The sequence below is a fragment of the Chrysochloris asiatica genome, unplaced genomic scaffold (genome assembly GCF_000296735.1).
Source record: "Chrysochloris asiatica unplaced genomic scaffold, ChrAsi1.0 scaffold00137, whole genome shotgun sequence".
Classification (NCBI taxonomy): Eukaryota; Metazoa; Chordata; class Mammalia; order Afrosoricida; family Chrysochloridae; genus Chrysochloris; species Chrysochloris asiatica.
In genome coordinates this window covers 6,337,237-6,355,626 of record NW_006408655.1, presented here as the reverse complement: position 1 = coordinate 6,355,626, position 18,390 = coordinate 6,337,237, and the positions used below count along the sequence as shown (strand labels likewise).

The window sequence follows — 18,390 nt, the reverse complement described above, 5'->3', positions numbered from 1 at the left end:
ATATTCAATGTACTCTTTAATGTGATAGGAGAAAACATTAGAATGATGTCCTTGAGTTTTTGCCAGTAATTTCTCATATGTTTTGGTTCTTTCTCTCTTGAAGGAGTTCTGTTATTGTCTTGAATAAATAACACAAGTGCATCAAGTTCTTTCATTGTGGTATGGCAGATCTATATGTCTCTTGTGCATCAGAACAGCGAACCTGAAAAGATCAGTCAGTATACGAAACAAAATCAGGTCACCATCAGATTCCATATTAATTAAATGTGATTATTGTTATTATTGTTTCTGTTGTTAAGTGCTGTAGAGTCAATTCTGACCCATAGCAACCCTGTATAGCGTTTCCAAGGAGCAGCTGGTGAGCTTGAACCACCGACCTTGCAGTTCAAACGACTTTGTAGTCTGATGCATTAGCCCACAGCACCACACCATATTAGCTGTTATCAAAGTCATTCTGACTCATAGTGACCCTACGATACAACAGAAAGAAACAGCTCTGCCTTGGGCCATCCTCACAATTATTGTTATGTTTGAACCCATTTTTGTTGCCATTGTGTCAATCCATCTTGTTGAGGGTCTTCCTTGCTTTCTTTCCTTTTTTATTGTGAATTATATTATCATTTACATGGAAGAACATTAGTTTTACATTCATCCCATTGTATATCCTTTCATTACCATGGTTACAATCCCCTCCATGTGTCATCAACCAACCAAAAGGTATACCCTACAAGCCTCCCCCCCGGTCGTCAGCACACAGCTCCTCACCCTCTCTGGGTCTAAAGTCCCCAGACACTCCATCTCTCCACGTTATTGTCTCTGCCTCCGTCTCTGGCATCACTGCTTCTCTGGGTAGGGTACCGCTCTCTGCTTTTCTTCCCTGATGGTCCCAGGGACTTCTGCTCCTAGGCTGAAAAGTTAATCACTCCCCTCCTTGCTGTAAAATGTCTACCTTTACATTTCCAAGACTCACAATCAGTCCTGATAACAATTATTCACTATTGTATCACAAGAGACCTATCCACATTTCCTTTCATCAGCCTTGCCTAGATAGATTGGACAGATTGGATACTACTCAGTGGACATTTTATCTTCCTACACACACTCTTTATCTAGGTTCCCTCTTGAAAGCTTGTAAGCCAGTCACTTCTTGCCTTTGTAACCCTCCCATTTTGGGTCCTTTTTTTCTTTGTCCTTCCACTTTCCAGAGCATGATGTGCTTCTCTAGGAAATGGTCCTTCCTAACATGTTCAAAGTACAAGAATAGAAGTCTAGTGACAGTCACTTTAAAGGAGTAATCCAGTCATACTTTTCTCCAAAAATTTTGAAAATCTAGAAGAAGAGGACAACTTTTTAATTGCACACGACTTACCAAAAGTAACATGGACTGAAGTAGAAAACCTGAACAGTCCTAAAGCAAAAGAAGAAATTCATCAAGTCATCAAGTCATTCAAAGATTTCCTACTACACTTTTGTTTAATAAAGGCTTCTATGATTTTGTTGCCAAAAAAAAAAAAAGATTCCCTACTAAAATAAAAATGTTCAGGCCTGGATGGCTTTACTGCTGAATTCCACCAAACTTTTAATTTTTTCCCTGTTTAGAACGGTCTGTTTTATCATCACATTTATTAGACTTTCTTGCCATTTCAAAGTTTTGTAGCTACACTGTTCTGTTGTTTTTAATGTGACATTGAGTTGTTTCCGACTCATGGCAACCCTGCATAGAGTTTGTGAGTAGCTGGTAAGCTTGAACCCTGTTGTTGCGGTTCAAAGGGACCTTGCAGTCCAGTGCATTAATCTGCAGCACCACATTTTGTATATTTGGCCGAGTTAACTTCTTTATCTCAAATATTTCATCTCACATGTTTCATTAGCAAAATGGGGAAATGTTGTTGTTGTTACGTGTGTTCACTATTTCTGTGAGATTTAAATAAGGCTAAATGTAATGCCAGAAATTCAAGCCAGATTCAGAAGAGGACATAGAACAAGATCCATCATTATTGACATCAGATGGATCTTGGCTGAAAGCAGAGAATACCAGAAAGATGTTTACCTGTGTTTTATTGACTATGCAAAGGTATTCCATTGCATGGATCATACTAAATTATGGATAAGTTGTGAAGAATGAGAAATTCAGAATACTTAGTTGTACTCTTAAGGAACCCATACATACAAGAGGCAGCCATTCAAACAGGGAAAAAGAAGAAAAAAAACAACACAGAAATAATAAAAGACTGCAGTTAGTTGTCTTCCTTTTTCTCATCCTATAAAGAATCATAATTGGAAAAATTCCCAGTATTGAGAATTTTAAACAGTCTGGGCAAGTGGATAGATTTTACATTTATGAGTTTGAAGTTAATAGAATCCACCAACTACTCTGTGGGAGAAATGTGACAATCTGCTTCTGTAAAAAGTGCTACCTTGGAAAACCTATAGGGTTATACTCTGTTCTATTGAACTGACTTGGTGGCATATAGCAACACCAAAACCTTCCATACCTGTTTGTGGTGATTCTGAGCCCTGGTTTGGCACTGTAGGAGAAGCACTGGACTGGTAATTGCAAAGTTAGCAGTCCAAACCCACCAGCTGTTCTTGGAAACCCTATACAGGGTCACTGTGAGTTGGAACTGACTTGACAGCACACAATAACAAGAAGTTAATATACACTATGAAGGAAAAATAAGTTGCTGTTTCTATTATTTTTAGAGAAAAATAATTATTATTTTTGTTGTTATTATAATCTAATGTTAATAAAATGATTTTGTCAACTACAGAAGCAAAATTTGCCATGTAAGTATTTTATTGAACAGATTGTTCATTGCATATTGTCAAACCAATTTTTGTTTGCTGAGAAATAGAATTTAATCTCTGACCTCAAGTTTTATTGTGTAATGAGCTAGCTAAATACATTGGACTGCAGATTTCCATGGTAGTATGATTTGTGGACTGGCTTGAACTCTGGAAGTCATTGCAGCTGTCATTTGGTGAAAAATAGGAAACAAGAAGCTTTGGGGAGCTTAGTTGGAAGAGGGAAAAACCTCACATGGGAAATTATTTAGGGACTGTCTAAATTGAAGTGGCTATCTTTGACATATTTGTAAGTTTAAGGATTCCATGAGATTTGTTTTGGGGAACATAAAACGTGCATCAGTAACTATGGTAATAGAGTAGTTGGCTGACTAGATTACTGAATTGTAAAGTTGCAAATGCACAAATGTTCCTAACAGACTCTCACTATATCTCTTGTCCTACTGACCAGTCACTCTTGGGAAACATTATACAGGGTTGCTATACATCAGAACTGACTCAGCAGCACACAATGACAACAACCGTGTTAGCTGTGGCCCAAATAAAGTAAGTATTGGAAGTGATAGTAGAAGAAACCATTTTTGTACTCAAGGACTTTATAACCTAATTGGGAGGCCAGGAATGATAACTGGAGAAGGATAAAGGACTCTACGATTAAGAGCTAAGCCATGTGTTACAGACTATAAGGACAACAGGAAATAAGAGGGCAAAAGTCAAAGCAAGCTTCCTGGATTATGTAAAACTTGAGCTAGAGCCTCAAGGAAGGATTATTATGATTTAGAGAGGAAGAGAATAACTATTGCTGTCTTTCTTGGTCCTCTGTGCTTTTGAAAGTACTGTATGTTATTTCCTGCTTTGGACTTTCCTAAAAGAAAGAAAGAAAAAAATTGTGTGTATGTTTGCTTTTGTCTCTTATAAATTTATACCTTAAAATTTTTTTTTTCTTTGCCTCTCATATTTAATCAATCAACAAGTGCTAGGGGCTCTTCATTCAAATTGAATTTCTTGCTGATGATACCTTACTTGAGGACTTTTAAACTTTATGTGTGAGTTTAAATTTGTCTAAATTAATTTCTTGCTGATGATACCTTACTTGAGGACTTTTAAACTTTATGTGTGAGTTTAAATTTGTCTAAATTCGTTTATGTGTGAGTTTAAATTTGTCTAAATTTGCGAAACAAGTGGTAAAGCCAAGAATAGAATCAAAGCCCTGTGTTTTGTCTCTGACCCATATGGTCTTGCCCACCATCAACAATCCTAAAATATTCTCTACAGATTGGGTAAATAAACCATGGTGTTGTTGCTAAGTGCCAGGGAGCTGGTTCCCTTTTAGTGACCCTGTCTATATAGGGTTTCTGAGGAGGGACTGATGGATTTGAATCTCTGACCTGTGGTTAACAGCTTAGTGCTTATTCTACAACTACACACCAGGACTTTAAATGTACCATAGCGTATCCTTATAATGGAGTATGTGTATATCTATATGGAGTCCTAGTGTGATGCTTTAGGAAGAGCACAGAATGACTAATCATAAGGTCAGTGTTTCAAACCCACCAGTCACTCCTTGAAGACCCTATATAGGGGTACTTTGAGTTGGGACTGACTCGATGGCAATTAACAACAACAATGTAGCATTAAAAAATATTATTTACATTTATATTTATTATTGTGGAAGGTTGTTTACAATGTAATTCTAAATGAAAATGCATTGGTAAAGTTTTTATAAATATAAATTTTTATGTATATGTTTGTAAGGGAAAAGCTTTGAACATTTTACTTGAAAACATTAACAATAGTTGTTTTAATAGTGGCTGTTTAGATTCTTTTCTGGACAATTTCTCTTTTTTTTTTTTTTTTTACCATGCTCATTTATTATTTGTGGAATTCACAAATACTATGTTAACATCCCCTTCTTCTTCAAAAAACTGCCAAGGGCTCCTTATTGCTTGGAATTGGAACCACTAAAAACATATATACCAATATTTATGGCCTTACATAAGTACATTTACAAATATTAAGTCAGATCTCCTTCCTTCCTAACTTTTCTGAGCTTTGTTTTTGGACAAATGCTGCCCTTTTGATCTCAAATGGTTGATTATTCTAAAGAGTGTGCATCTCCTTAGTGTTATTGTTTTCCTGATATTGCTGTCTATTGTTTACCTGAAAATTGAGACATGGTGTTGACTTTGGTTACAGACCTGAAGGGTGGCTAAGGGCCATTGTCTCAAGGATTCTGCTAGTTTTTATTCAGCCAGTAAGCCTGGTCTTTTTTATAATTTTGAGTTTTGTTCTACATTTTTTTTTCTTACTCTATTCAGGACCTTCTAATGTAATCCCTTTTAGAATAGTTGGTAGTGGTAGCTGGGCACCATCTAGTTTTTCTGATTTCAGGGTCATGGAGGCTGATGTTAGCATGGTGTATTGGACTAATTGTTTTCATGAGTCTTCAGTTTTCTTGATTTTCTTTTCCTTCGGATAGGGAGGAACCAATAGTTGCACTTAAGATGGCCGCTTAGAAACTTTTAAGATCCCAATCACTACTCATTAAAGTAGGATTAGAACACTGTGGACTATTTTGTACCAATAGACCTTGGTGTCCCAGAGACATGGTCCTTTGACCCCAGGCTCAGTGACTTATTCCTTCAAGATGTTTGGTTATGTCTGAGAAGTTTTTATAACCTTACCCACTATATGCCCCACCACATTCATGGAGATATGTGCAGCATAAGTAAAAATACACCTGTAGAGCTATCCTCTGTCAAGCCTATATATGTTTGTGAATATACTCCCATTCTTCTGCCATGCGCATTCAGCCTGTGTATCTATCCATACATCCACTTGTGGATCACCACTACTACAGGATTGTGCAACAGTCTAGAGGTAACGCTATTGCCTTTAACCCTTGCACTCTTAAATATACTATTGCAATCCAAATTTAAAAAATATATTTATTTTTATGTCACTCAGTATTTATCAAGCTCCTGTCTTTAATGGTTTATTTAATAATTTGACCAATTCTTTATTGTTGGATTTCTAATACCCCATATTTGCTCACTTTTCTGTTTGTGGATTCCATTAGTTCACTTACACTTTTTCCCACTTTAAATGTTCAGGGAAATGTTCATTTTTCACAATATATTTCCGTAACATACTTTCAGGACTTGTATAGTCATTTGGGAATCTGATCCTTTCTTTTCTCTTGCCCATCTCAGTGTCTTGCTTCTTTATCTGAGAAATTGCCTCCATGTAATTTTTTCAACTTTTCAATTGAATTCTTGGTATTTTATAAGATATTTTTAATTAAAAAAAAGTCTTTATTGTGAATTGAAGGATAGTTTACATGGGAGAACATCGGTTTTACACTCATCCTATTGTTATTAATTTCATTGCAATGATTACAATTCCCTCCGTGCATCATCATTCAACAGTATTTGCTTCTATTCCCTCTGTTTTTGTTTTTTTTTGATGTACACAGAAACACTCAGGAGTAAGTAGTCATTTAAACAACCAAAGGATACATTCTGCAAGCCTGCCTCCTGGCCACCAGCACACAGCCTTTCCCTTTCCATGAGTCTAGAGTCTTCAGCAGCTCTGTCTCTCTCCATGTCATCATCTCTGCCTCCATCTTTGGTGTTGCTGCTTCTCTGGATGTTGTTGCTGTTAGGTACCGTTGAGTTGGTACCGACTCATAGTGACCTTATGCACAGCAGAACAAAACACTGCCCAATCCTGGGCCAACCTCATTACTGTTGCCACACTTGAGTCCATCGATGCTGCCACTTGGCCAAACCATCTCGCTGGAGATCTTCCTCTTTTTCTCTGACCCTCCACCTTACCAAACATGATATCCTTCTGCAGCGACTGGTCCCTCCTAACAATATGTCAGAAGTATGAGTGATGAAGTTTGGCCATCCTGGCCTCCAAAGAGCACTCTGGCTGAACTTCTTCCAACACAGATTTGTTGGTTCTTTTGGCAGCCCATGGCACTTTCAATATTCTCCTCCAACACCATAACTCAAAAGGCTCAACTTTTCTACAGTCTTCCTTATTTACTGTCCAGCTTTCATATGCATATAAGGTTATTGAAAATACCATGGCTTGGGTCAGGCACACCCAAGTCCTCAAGCTGACTACCTTTGATCTTCAACACTTTCAAAAGGTCTTGTACAGCAGATTTGCCTAATGCAGTACATTGGTTGATAACATAGAAGGCTTCTCTGGATGGGGTCCCACATTTTGCTCGTGTTCTTCTCCCTTGATGGTCCTAGGGTCCTCTGTTCCTGGAATGTAAGATCAACTACTCCCCCCCCCCTTTTTGTTACAAAACTTCTGCCTTTACAGTTGTGATAATCATTATAAGTCATGATAACAATCACTCACTATTGAATCATAAGAATCTTATCCCCATCTCTTTTCACCAGGCCTGTCTATATACATTTATAATTTTAGAAGCCTCTTTTTCCCTGAGATTTCATCTTTCATTATATTTCATATTTGCTTTGTGATGCAATATTTTATCTTAACTTTTTTTTTCTGTTTCCTACATGGTTTCTGTTTCTTCCAAGTTGCTTTTCTTGAATATCAGTAAGTCCTTGAGTGTCAGCTCACATTAGATTAACTGTATTCTTCACAGTGGTCTGGCTGTTTAAAGGGAAACCTCTTAGTAGGTCTCTTCTCATGGGTTGGTCAAATTCTGTAGAAAGGCTTTGTCAAATCCTATTTAATGGGATGGCCTGGTTGTCAAAGTTCCTCAAACATGCATACTTTTTAAAATCCCTCTGTTTCTAGCACGGTTTCTTAGAAAATTGTTCCTTAGGGCCCCCAGTTCCAAAGCCTTCTATGTTACCTTCTTCAGAAACTCAATCCTTTGTGGAGATGAGACAGTAGCTTATCTGTGTGTAGTTGGGAGAGGAAATGAGGATCTAATTGCTTCTCAAATAGACATCTAAACAACCCCTCTTCTTTTCATCTCTTCTTCCCTTTCTCATCCCCCATCCCATTTCTGTGCTACTTTCAAAAGTATCCGATGCTACCAATTCCTGAGCCTTTTAAGAATTGCCAGGTGTAAAACTCATTGGTTCTTGGCTTTATTCACTATCAGTTTAGGATTCTGTTTTATTAAGGTACTAAATCAATTATCATTACCTATACCACCAGCCCTGGGAGAAAAGCTCTGGTGATCTCCTTTAAAGATAATAGCCCGGGAAACCTAATGGGGCAGTTCTAATATGTCATGTAAGGTCACTATGAGATGGAATAGATTTGATGTCACACAACAATTTATCTTCCGACTTTCCACATTTCAGTGCTTTATTCCTCTCCCATTCTCCCTGTCTTTATGTTTATAGAAACCCTTTGGATAGGCTGGGTAGTTTTATTGGCTTTAGCCTGGGCTGGATTCAAAATTTTACTTGATTTTGCACAGGATTATTAAGAGTGGGAACAGAACTAAACACTCTCAAAACTAGAAGGAAAATGTGAGATCATATATGTGGTTGGACCTTTGTCTTTCCCACACAGTGGAGTAGAAGCTTCAAGAGGGAAAGATCTTTTCAATTTTGACAATAATTGACAGATGGGCAACAATTGAGTGAAGCCAAGATCTTGTCATTCCTAAATGATCATCCTTGCTATGGTATCCCCTGTTCCTGGAAGTAGAAGGCAATCCCTATCATAGAGTTTAGCCTGTGATTTTCAAACCAAAGTCCATAGAGATGTTGGGGTTCTGTATATGTTTGACTAGCATTTCATTTTAAAATAGATTTTGAACACTAACATTTTCAGTTAATCAATTTATACCAATAAAATATGCTTTAAAAATTTATCAGTCCATTATGAGAATTTTTTATTGAGGTGCAATCTAAACTGAAGGCTGATATCTTTGATCTTCATCACTAAGTATTTCAAGCCCACTTTGCTTTCAGCAAAGCAAGATTGTATCACTGTTTGTTAAACGAGTCTTCCTCCAATCCTGATGCCTTGTTCCCCTTCATATAATCCAGCTTCTAAGATTATTTGCTTAGCATATACATTTAATAAGTATAGTGAAATGATATAACCCTGGCCCACAATTTTCCTGATGACTGTCTCTTGGTCTATGTATAGTTCTTCATGAACACAATTAAGTGTTCTAAAATGCCCATTCTTTGAAATGTTATCCATGGCTTGTTATGATGCACACAGTCTAATGCTTTTGCATGATCAATAAGGCACAAGTATACATCTTTCTGGTATTCTCTGCTTTATCCCAAAATTCACCTGATGTCAGCACATCCTCTTCTGAATACAACTTGAATTTCTGGAAGATCCCAATGGTGTACTGTTGTAACTGTTTGTGAAGTATCTTCAGCAAAATTTTACATGCATGTGATATTAATATTTAATGATTTCAGCATTCCATTGGGTTACCTTTCTTTAGAATGGGCACAAATACAGATCTCTTCCAATCTGTTGGCCAGTTAACTGTCTTCCAAATTTCTTATAGTGCATCCAACGTTGAATCAGTTTATTAAAGAATTTCAATTTGTATTCCATCAATTGCTGGAGTCTTGTTTTTTGCCAATGACTTCAGTGCAGCTATGACTTTTTCCTTCAATACCATACATTCTTTATCATATGCTGCCTCATGAAATGATTGAAAATCAATTAATTATTCTTTTGGGTGCAGTGACTCTGTGTATTCCTTCCATCTTTGTTTGATGCTTCCTGCATCATTCAATATTTTGCCCTTCAGAATTGCAAGCCCAGCCTTGATCTTTTTCTTCAATTCTTTCCTTTTTTTGCTCTTCTAACTCCAGGTCTTTGCACGTTTCATTATATTTCATATTCATGAAAGGGCAGCTTTATATGTCTTACTTTTTTTGCTTCAGATCTTTGCATAGTTCATTATATTTCATATTCATGAAAGGGCAGCTCAAGAAGACTTCATTTCTGCTCAACCCTTTCACTTTCTCATTTTTCCAGTAGCATTGTTGTTGTTGTTATGTGCCGTGGAGTCGGTTCCAACTCATAGCGACCCTGTACAGGGTCATCTTTCTCCCATGGAACAGGTGGTAGTTTTGAACTGCTGACCTTGCGGTTCACAGCCCAATTCATAATCACTATGCTATGCTACCAGAGCATTAGCTACTATATAAAATATGCTTTTCCTGGATTTAAAAACCGTTTACTGTTGTTTGAGTATGATTTTAGGAAGTAGTAGAAGTAAATAAAAAGGGTTGATCTGCTATTTTTATCCAGAAATGAAGATTTTGTTTTCTATATATTTATTGTTTCCCACTAGGACCTAAGGTGCCAATGTGGACATTGAGGATATACAATAGAGTTGTTGACTAACTTCTCAGGAAAGGAAATAAATGTAGTCTATTAAAATGATCCCTTATATTTTAATTAAGTGGGTGGTAGTCTTTTTAATTCTTGATAATCTGGCTTTATGCTACTTGACCACTTACAGTTTAAAGATGGTAAATGGGAAGCAAACAAAATGTAGAAGATGGAAGAAGAGCTAATAGAAGATACCTGTTGAATGAAAAGCAACAAGCAGAAAAAAGAAGTGAAAAAAGTCTTTGTCTCTTTAAACAACATTCTTTCTTCTTGCGCAGGAAACAGTAGTGAGAAACTATCTTCACATGTTTGTAATTTTGAGGTTGCAAAAACCATTTTGGGGGCCATATCTGACTTCCTCTGGCTTCACAAATGGGAAGGAGAATCAAAACTAGCCCAAGGCAGATTCCATTGAAGTGGTCAGACATGACTCACCCTACAACCTTCTTTACCCTATTCTGACACCAACCATCTCTCCTATGGTTTGACAATCCATTGCAGTGACCTCATAGAACTTATAACAATCCTCGTGATTATTGGGTTTGCTAGAGAAGTGACCAGGGTACAATTTGGGATCAGAAACAACTCAGAATGCAGCAGTTTTCCAATCAGGAGTTCCTCTTCTCTCCTGTATTGCAGATGCTACTTGCTCTTGTCTTTGGCCTTTCAGTCCTGTGACACCTTGTCCGCTGACCTGCTTTAGCAAGTGTTTCAAAGCTCCTTTATCCAGGCTGTGAATGCCAACAGGGTACATTCTGCAAGCCAGCCTCTTGCCCATAGGCACTCAGCTAGATTTGGTCCATGGGCCGGGAACTTTATGCCACTGCTTCTGCTTGCTGATGCTTTTCCAGGTAGTGATCTCATGCTTTGCTCATTGCTTTTTTCTTGATAGTACTGATATCATCTGTTCCTACTTTTGAGATGTTGTTGTTGTTAGGTGCCATCAACTCAGTACCTACTCATAGTAACCCTATGCACAATAAAATGAAACACTGCCCGGTCCTAAGCCAACCTCACAATTGTCACGCTTGAGCCCATTGATGCTGCCACTTTGTCAGTCCATCTCACTGGGGGTCTTCCTCTTTTTCTCTGACCTTCCACCTTACTAAATACAATATCCTTCTCCAGTGACTGGTCCTTCCTAACATGTCCGAAGTTTGGCCATTCTGGCCTCCAAGGAGCCCTCTGGCTGCACTTCTTCCAACACAGATCTGTTTTTTCTTTTGACAGCCCATGGCACTTTCAGTATTCTCTTTCAACACCATAACTTGAAAGCATCAATTCTTCTATGGTCTTCCTTATTTACTTTCATATGTTCAGCTTTCACATGCATACGAGGTTATTGAAAATACCATGGCTTGGATCAGGTGCACCTTAGTCTTCAAGCTGGCATCTTTGTTCTTCAACACTTTATAAAGGTCTTGTGCAGCAGATTTGCTAATGCAATACGTTGTTTGATTTCTTGACTGCTGCTTCCATAAGTGTTGATGGTTGATGCAAGAAGAATGAAGGTATAGGAGATGAACAGAACATTTCAAAGTTCAGCTTCAGAAGACAAAGTCAAATATTACAACAAAATGTGCAAAGATCTGGAGTCAGAAAACCAAATGTGAAGAACATGCTCAGCATTTCTCAAGTTGGGGGAAATGAATTTAAAAAATCAAGCCTCAACTTTCGTTATTGAATGATTCTCTGGGCAAATTACTGAATGATGCAGAAAGCATCAAAAGAAGATGGAAGGAATACACAGAGTCACTGTACCAAAAGGAAATGGTTGATGTTCAACCATTACAAGAGGTAGCATATGATCAAGAGCCAATGATACTGAAGGAAGAAGTCCAAGGTGTATTGAAGGAATTGGAAAAGAACAAGGCACCAGAAATTGATGGAATATAAATTGAAATCTTTCAAGAAAGTGAAGTGGAACTGGAGACACTCATTCATCTATGCAAGAAATTTGGAAGACAACTGTCTGGCTAACTGGTTGGAAAGAGATCCGTATTTGTGCCCATTCCAAAGAGAGGTGACCCAATGGAATGTGGAATTCATTGGACAATCTCTTTGATATCCCATGCGAGTAAAGTTTTACTAAAGGCAATACAGAAACAGCTACAACCATACATTGACAGAGAACTTCCAGAGGTTCAAGCCAGATTCAGAAGAGGCCATGGAATGAGGGATATCATTGCTGATGTCCAATAGATCTTGGCTGAAAGCATAGAATACCAGAAAGATGTTTACCTGTGCTTTATTGACTATGCAAAGGTTTTTGATCAGGTGGCTCATGACAAGCTATGGGCAACATTGAGAAGTATGCATATTCCAGAATACTTAATTGTGCTTTTGAGGAATCTGTGCATGGACCCAGAGGCCGTTGTTGGAACAGAACATGGGAACACTGAATGGTTTAAAATGAAGAAAGGTGTGTGACAGGATTGTATTATTTCACCATACTTATTCAACCTGTATGCTTCTGAGATGGCTCCTTTTAAATCAATCCCAGTGTTAGAGTCTTGTACAGCCTATTTGCATGGTCCCAACTAATCATTGGAATGGCGCTGTAGGATAAACACGGGACCAGAAAGTCTGTTTGATCTGCTCGGTTGCGGTTTAAACTCACCAGCTGCACCTCAGAATCCCATACAGGGTTGCTATGAGTCAGCACTCACTCAATGCAACTTAACAAAACCCCTCAATCATTTGGTGGGAACTGAGAAAATGTTGGATAGAAAAGCCATATCAAGTAAATTCAAGGTACCACAGAGGTTTTGTCTTCTCAGGAAAAGAGGAAACTTTCTCTCACTCATTTGTACTTGACAAGCATGTTAAGTGCTGTCGAATCAGTTTCAACTCATAGCGACCCTGTATAGGGATTCTGAGGAGTATCTGGTGGATTTGAACCACCAACCTTGAGGTTACCAGTTCCGTGCTTATCCTACAGTGCCAAACCAGGACTCCTAACCATTAAAAATTTATTTTTTGTGCTTCATAATTAAAAGGAAAAGTTCACCTCATTTTAAACTTTAAGGAAACTTAAGGTCTTATATTGGAGTCCTGGTATGGCACTATAGGTTAATGTGCCAGACTGCAAAGCTGTTTGAACTGCTCGGTTGGAGGTTCAAGCTCACCAGCTGCTCCTCGGAAACCCTATACAGGGTCGCTATGGGTAGGGAGCGACTTGACGGCACTTAACAACAACAACTAGGTCTTATATTAAGTGGTTACGAACCAGGCTGTGAACCGCAAGGTCAGCAGTACGGAACTACCAGCTGTTCTGTGGGGAAAGATGAGGCTTTCTGCTCCCGTAAAGATTTATAGCCTCAGAAACCCTGTACAGGGTAGCTATGAGTCCACGGCACATAACAACAACAACAACAACTAGTAGCGGGGTATGAACTGGACTGCTAACCACAAGGTCAGCAGTTTGAATCTGCAAGTCGCTCCATGGGAGAAAGATGAGGCTTTCACTCCCAGAAAGATTTACAGCCTCAGAGACCGTATACAGGGTGGCTATGAGTCAGAACTGACTTCATGACCTATAACCACCACTGCCACCAAGGTCTTGTATTACTCCATATAATTGATTAAAAAGACAATATTATATCTCTTAAGTTACTTTGATATGTTTTAGGAAGCATAACAATTATGAGGAATAATTTTGGTAGGAGCACCAATGATATTATGGTTAGATACAGAAATATCTTCATTTTTTAAGAGACACTTAGAGCCACGATTTACAGGATTTGCTTGAAAATATTGAAGCATATTTCAACACAAATAAAGAAAAAGAATGTTGTTAAGTGCTGTTGAGTCAGTTCTGAATCATAGCTACTCTGTACAGGGATTACGGGTTCCCAAGGAGCAGCTGGTGGGGTTGAACTGCCTACCTAGCAGTTAGCAGTCCTGGTAATCCTACAGCATTATAGCAAGACTCCAAAGAAAAAAGGAATAGTATGTGTCGGGACTGACTTGAAGATACTTAACAACAACATGGCAAAATGATCTTGGTTGAATCTAGTAACGAATACATGGGTTTCATTATATTATTCTCTGCAAACTTTCCTAATAAACAGCTTAAAGTGATATTTGTTGCTGTTATTGTTAAGTGCTGTTGAGTTGGTTCTAACTCACTGTTATCCTGTATGAGGTTTCTGAGGAACGACTGGTGGGCTTTAACCACTGACCTTTCAGTTCAAACTGACCTTGTGGTCCCATGCATTATCCTATAGCGCCACACCACAGACTTCTTCAGATTTGTTATGGCTGCTATTACTGCAAAAATTTCATTGTACAGTAAAAAAAAAAACCTCAAAAGCATTACAAAAAAAGGGGATGTGAATTTTTAGACAAAACTGCAAATGAAATCACAGATGTTTGATTTCACCCAGAAAAGAAAGCTCTGGTGAACACATTAACATTTTGTAGACATAAAATGAGAATAATAACATTAATGAGAATAATAATACCAACACTTATAATAAATGAGTCTTTGTGATATTGGTACTATGTACTAGGCTATAGACTTATCTCATTTATATCATTCCAATAAACTTGTGAGCTAGAGAGTATTAACATTGTCACTTTACTTGCCCAAGACCACACTGGAGGTTATCTATTCCTATAATGGCAGCCAGTTTTCAGGGGGAGCTTCTAGACTAAGACAGACTAGGAGGAAAATCTGTTCTGTAAATTAACCAATGAAAATCCTATGGATCACAGTGGTCTGATTAGTAACTGATCATTCATGGGGATGGTATGGGAACAGGCAGTGTCTTATTACATTGTTATCGGATTTCCCTGAGTAGGGGGCTGACTCAATGGTAGCTAACAACAACAATAACAAAGTTATTTTTGAAAGTAATATTTATTTGAGAAGATAGAAGTAACCTATAGAGAAGCTTTTCTGTCATCCTGAGTTTTCTGTTCTCTTGACCATGGGTAGGTCCATAGTTAACAAAGCATTTCTCACACAGAAAAGCAGCAATTGCTGTTTTGATGAAAAGTAGAAATAACAATGATTTCTTTAATATGTCAGAACCATAAGTGTAGATGGCTTTAAAATACAGCACTGTGCTGACCATGTGTGCATTTTGTGTGTGTGTACATGAGACAGAAAGATGGAGGCCCAATCTTGTTGATATAAGACAAAAGATGTTCTCACAAATGACTAAATGTCATAGTCTTCACTAGCCAGTATTGGAATTCTGAATATTGCAGTTGTAGAAGAAGATAAAAATAAAAACAAGGAATGGAGGAAGATTATAGGTTATGTCTATGCAGTTTATGGCAAAGGAAAGCAGTGGAATCTAGCTTAGGACATGGGTGTATGTACAGGGTATAGCTGCAGGTAGTAATTGAAATTTATATAGACTTTGGCTAAATTGTGACCACCACCCACATTATCCCCATAATCTCCCAAGTCAGACATGCCATTATGTGTGATACGATCACTCTCACAACAGGGGCTACTAGTTACAGAGAGCTCCGAGATGGTTATTGAAATGCCTGATGAAAACAAAAGGACAAAAAGAACACCTTGATGCCTGGAAAGGAAATTTTGAATTGGTTTGCTGCAGATTCTCTGGCTATACCACGCAATGGGTGTTTCTTAAAGTCTGTCTGACAATGTTTCCTTTCATAGCTCTTCCAGGCCAGGATCTATGTGACATATAATAGATAGAGCTTTTTTTTTTTTTTTCTTTAAGTTTTTATTGTGGATTGAGTGAAAGTTTACAGGGCAGATCATCAGTTTTACATTCAACAAATAATATAACTTGTTTCATTACAATGATTATAAACCCCTCCATGTACCATCAGTTAACAGTATTTCTGTCTATTCACTGTAGCTCTTTAAAAAAAAAAACAAAAAACAAAAACAACTCTCAGGCATAGATAATAATTTATATCACCAAAGAGCACCTTCTGCAAGTCTGCCTCCAGGCCACTATCTCTTAGTCCTCTTCCATGAATCCAGAGACCTCAGCCGCTCCCCATCTCCATGTCCCCATCTCTGCCTCCATCTCTGGTGTCTCTGCTTCTCTGGATAAGGTCCTGCATTCCGCTTGTGCTCTTCTCCCTTGATGGTCCTAGGGTGCTTTGTTTTTGGACTGTAAGATTAACTGTTCCCCCATTTTTGTTAAAAAACTTCTGCCTTTACAATTGTAACAGTTGCAATTAGTCATGATAATAATTGTTGTTGTTGTTAAGTGCCATCAAGTTGGTTCTGACCCAAACCTGTATAGGGTTTCTAAGGCTGTAAATCTTTACAGAAGCAGAAAGCCTCAACTTTCTCCCTTGGAGCCACTGGTAGGTAGTATGGAACTGTAGACCTTGAGGTTAGCAGCCCAACTTGTAACCACCTACCAGAGCTCCTTACGGTAACAATTACTTTCTATTTAATCATAAGAATCTTATACTCATCTCTTTTAGCCAAACCTATCCAGACAAGATGAAAACTATTCAGTGGGGACTCTTTCTCCTCCTGCCCACACTCTTAAACTAAACTCCCTCTTGAAACCTTGTAAGCCAGTCACTTTGTGCCTTTATCACCTCCTCATTTTAGGTAGCCAATGTCTAAGTTGCTTATTCCTGTCAATCCTCTGTATGGAGGGGATTGCATTGATACTTGATGTGAAGATTCCTTCCCTCTCTGTTGTTATTTGGAGTATTTAGAGTTACCGCCTCCATGAGTATAGGTCAGGTTCATCAAATTGTAGCAATTTACCCTTGTTTCCTTTATTAAAAAAAATTTTTTTTATACACAAAGACAGTTATTTAAGACCTTTATTAACAGGTGCTTGTAGTTTGTTGACTTTTTGAAAAAATCAAGCTGTAAACTTTTATTATGAATTAAAAATGAGATTCTTAAAAATCTCAACTTGAACAGATATGAAACAATGTAAAAACCTTTAAAGGTGCATTGAGAAAAACCAGGCTTTTAAAAAAACACGTTTGTCATTACCAAAAAGAGATGTTTTTAGGTAAAAATAATTAAAACTCCATGCTTAATAGATAATGCAGATAGTTCTAGTTATCTGGTCAATGGGCAAAAAGCAAGCGCTTAAGGTCTTCAGCTCCAATCTTTTGTTCATTTTTTATTGCTGGAATTTCATATCCATTTCTTCTTGCTGGATGACTAAACCGGATGATGGTAGAGATGGTGAGCCGGCATTTACTCTGCCCTGCCCTGCTTAGCCTTGGGAGTGGACGAATTCTCAGCTGGTGGATCGGCTTCTTTTGTCTCTTTGCCATCTTGTGTTTTAGGGTTTTTCTGGGCGTCTGTGTCGCTGAGGTGGCTACTGACCTTGGTTCTCATGTGTCCCCTCTAGGCAGGCTTTAGCGAGGAGGATCCCTACAAAATTGTGATTGATAACCCCGATACATATTCTGTCACACTGGTCTACCTTGTTCTCCTGAACTCTGGTTGTCAGCGCCCTCCATCACGTCTCCTGCACAGGAAGGTTGGAATACTGTGGTCGACGCCCATAGGGCTTCCGGATGTAGTAAGGCGGGAACTGTCACCTGCTGTAGCACAGGCGCTGTTGGGCCTGGCCTTCAGGAGCACTCTCTGTTTCCTCGTTCTTTTCCCCACTCTAACATTCTGGTAATTTTGCTGGAAATTGCGTGGAGGACCCCTACGATGTGGTAACGTCTATAATGGTTACAGTCTGCTGAATATTTACTCCTTCACACTGGAACTCCACCGGGACCTGTAACGTTTGCTGCCTCCGCACCATTTCTCCTTCAACAACATCAGACTCCACAGTCTCTCCTTCTCCTACACTGCCAAGGTATTTCCTGGGGTTGTTCTTCTTTATGGCAGTCTGGTGTACAAATACATCTTCCTTGGTGTCATTCCTGTTGATGAAACCATATCCGGTTCCTTATACTGAACCATTTTGCTGTTCCAAAATCCTTCTTTGCCATGACCTTTTTGTCCTGGCCAGCAGGCAGGTGCTGCTGATGTGAGTGAGGGGGTGGCCACCGCTCCCTGCCCCGCTTGGTGTCCGCCACAGCGCTGGGGGAAGGGGCGGTCAGGGCGCTTGCTGCAGCTGAGCTTTGGCTCCTCCTGGGGGCTGTGATGGTAACTAGGCCGCCAGCAGCGGTGATACTGCACAGGACTCTCTGGGGTCCCCTCTCCGCTCCTGCTACCTATGGAACTAAAAATATTATTTTCCTGTCTTTCTACAGTGGAGTTCTGATTATCAAGCCATTCAGGCTAGGTCAAATGGGTACTATCTGCAAGTTTGGGTGTTCTTGTGC

General features: G+C 38.7%; 1 pseudogene; it reads right to left on the bottom strand.

The window, feature by feature from the left end:
• Window positions 1–17,299: 17,299 nt before the first annotated feature.
• Window positions 17,300–18,390, bottom strand: part of LOC102833314 — a 129,170-nt pseudogene continuing 128,079 nt past the window's right edge.